Source organism: Ziziphus jujuba, chromosome 7 (assembly GCF_031755915.1).
Source record: "Ziziphus jujuba cultivar Dongzao chromosome 7, ASM3175591v1".
Lineage (NCBI taxonomy): Eukaryota > Viridiplantae > Streptophyta > Magnoliopsida > Rosales > Rhamnaceae > Ziziphus > Ziziphus jujuba.
Window position 1 is genome coordinate 12138653 of NC_083385.1, and position 2610 is coordinate 12141262.

Consider the following 2610-nt stretch of genomic DNA (forward strand, 5'->3'; position numbering starts at 1 on the left):
TTGTGTTGGGAGACTGGAATCCTCTGAGGTCACCTGAACAGGCTGACAATCGGCAGAAGATGTTGGCTTGAAGAGTAAGGCTGATCCGTAACATTAACTGCAGAAGAATGAGGTTAGAGTTTATGAATAGGAGAAGGCCGTAGTACATCTCCATCACCACTCTTGCCCGGGGCTAATTAATTAGGTTAAGGAAAATATGAGGCGACCACATTAAAGAGAACATTCAAGGATACATTGAGTCTCTTCTCTTGGATTTCATGTCATAGCATCTATACCCGGATGGAGCATATCCAAGAAAGACACAAGTGGTTGCCTTGGGGACAATTTCTCTTTTAACTACATAGTAATATGAACAAAACACGTGCATCCAAACATTTGCAAATGCCTATATAGGATGGTGCTGCCCCAGTAAGAAGTTTATGAGGTGCCACTACAACTTATTCCCTCTCTCTTCCCCTCTAAAGAAAGGGAGAGAGATGTCCCGTCCCTTCTTTATGCACATCCATATAGATAGCCAGACACAAAGGTGTACAATCTGATCAAAATCTGCAGTTCTTTAAGTTCATTCACTGTAGGTTCTCTTACTTGCTCTAGTGGCTAGAAAATGCCAACCGAGAGGTGAGAGGCTTAAGAATCGACTGGTTCTGAGTGGGCTCATGGAGCTGCTGCTTGGATTATCGTAGAATAAGAGGAGCCATCTTAGGAAATGACTTAACTTAAAAGACAGATGCCGCTGCAGCGAGGGAGTAATTTGTCTGGTCTTGCGGTGCACTCACTCCCTTTACGAGAATGAAATGACGCCCCAGCTCAACTCGAGACCAAGACTCCTTAAAATTCGCACCAATAGCTACCGGAGATTGATTGAAAGGGCAGCCCAGCCAGCCCAACCCTTTAGTGATTGTGATCAAGAGCACACACTGGACTTGACCCATTAATGATCATCTCATCTGGTGTGAAGAAAAAAGAGGGGCCCCCTTTCCTTGCTAGAACCTGCTACCCCTCTCCCCTTAGACACCTACTTACTCGTGCTCGAAGCTCGATAGGAGGTTAAGAGTGTGGTCCGGTGGAAAAACAGAACTTGTCCATATCAAGCGATACATGAATTGCTCAGTAGTGCTTCGCCATTACCGTAGCTGGTAGAAATAGCTTAATGGCAGAGCATAGCCTTGCCGAGGCTAAGGTTGAGGGTTCAAGTCCCTCTTTCCACTCCTGGCTTCATCGTTTAGCGGTAATGAGTGGAGTACATAAGCCCCTTTAGAGATAGGGGCGGATCGAAGGTTTGTCCATTGGGAATGGGCATGGACAAGCCTCAACTGGGCCAACATTGATGAAAAAATGACAAAATCAAAACTTCTCCCATTGCATCATTAACCGGTGTAGGATTAAAGATCAGGTCTAGGATTCGAGTCAAATCGACATTCCTTCTCATCCCAGGGTGAGGCAAGGAATTCAATCAAATGTTCATTGTTCAATATCTCGGCAGCCCAAGGAGTTGGACTAGTAGCTCCTCCGACCTGGAGTGGATTCTAGGGGAAGACAGGGCCTCACCTTGCAGTAGGAACATGTTCGTCGCTGGGATGGGTTCAAACTGGACTAAAGGGAGGAGGAATTCAATACTTCGATCTTATTGGGGATTCATAATTGGCTAGGGCTTTCGAATCAAAGCATGGGCATCTACAACTAAGAGGGAGCAGTAGATTGTCGATTGAAGAGCCAAGTCATTAAACTTCTATTGATTATTGATTTGACTAGAGAGAAGGACTCCTAGCAACAAACTTATATGAAGGGGCCCCATGGAGACGCAGGAGATGCAGGAGCCGCCAGCCGGATCGACCAATAAATGATAGGTTAGAGGGATGGGCTCATTTGATGAATTAGTGATCCCTGGCCCTACCTAACAAAGTGGTGTCCCTGAAATAGGGGTTTGGTTGATCGGAAAGCTCGGGCAGGAGAATCCATTTCTTTTCTTGTATTTATTATTATTCTGATTGATCTGTAGTTTAAGGGCACTCTTCCTAATCCGAGTTTGAGATGGAATAAGATCCAAACGCAAAGTCCCGTCGGCCGAGAAGGGGTTTTGTCTATTGATTTTTGACTCCCTTCTGGCCTTACTTTAAATAAGGGGTTTTTCTCTTTCCCCATGAGGGAAAGCCCTTTCCAGATGGAGTAGTGCATCTCTGTATTGAAAGCCCACCCTACAGATAGAAGTTCCTATCTCTACTGCCTATCCAACCCGACAACTCTTATTCATGGTGGAATGCTTCGAGTAGGATCCGATCCCATCCCAGCAGTCAAACTCCTTCTTGCCTCAGCTCACCTACCTTTAAAGCTAGAATACCTTTATAGAGGAGGCTACCCCTACCCAAGGAATTGAAAAGTTTGAAGTGGGATGTGATTGGTGATGGATGGTGGTTATGAAATAAGTTTTGCATCAGATGATGAGCCCATGCGAAAACATTCTCTTTTATTGGCGCCTGGCTATTAGATTGAGTCGAAAGCCTACGAACGCATAAAGGTTCCGATTCGAGCAAGAGCCTGGCGAGAACATCTTGATCGAAAGCTCCATTGTTCTGAATAATGATAAAGACTTTTCCAAATTCGATCAAATCA

General features: G+C 45.1%; 1 non-coding gene across 1 annotated transcript; it reads left to right on the forward strand.

The window, feature by feature from the left end:
• Positions 1 to 1136: 1136 nt before the first annotated feature.
• On the forward strand, positions 1137 to 1208 carry TRNAG-GCC (transfer RNA glycine (anticodon GCC)). The gene has a single exon. It is a non-coding gene; the product is annotated as a tRNA-Gly (tRNA).
• Positions 1209 to 2610: the final 1402 nt, after the last annotated feature.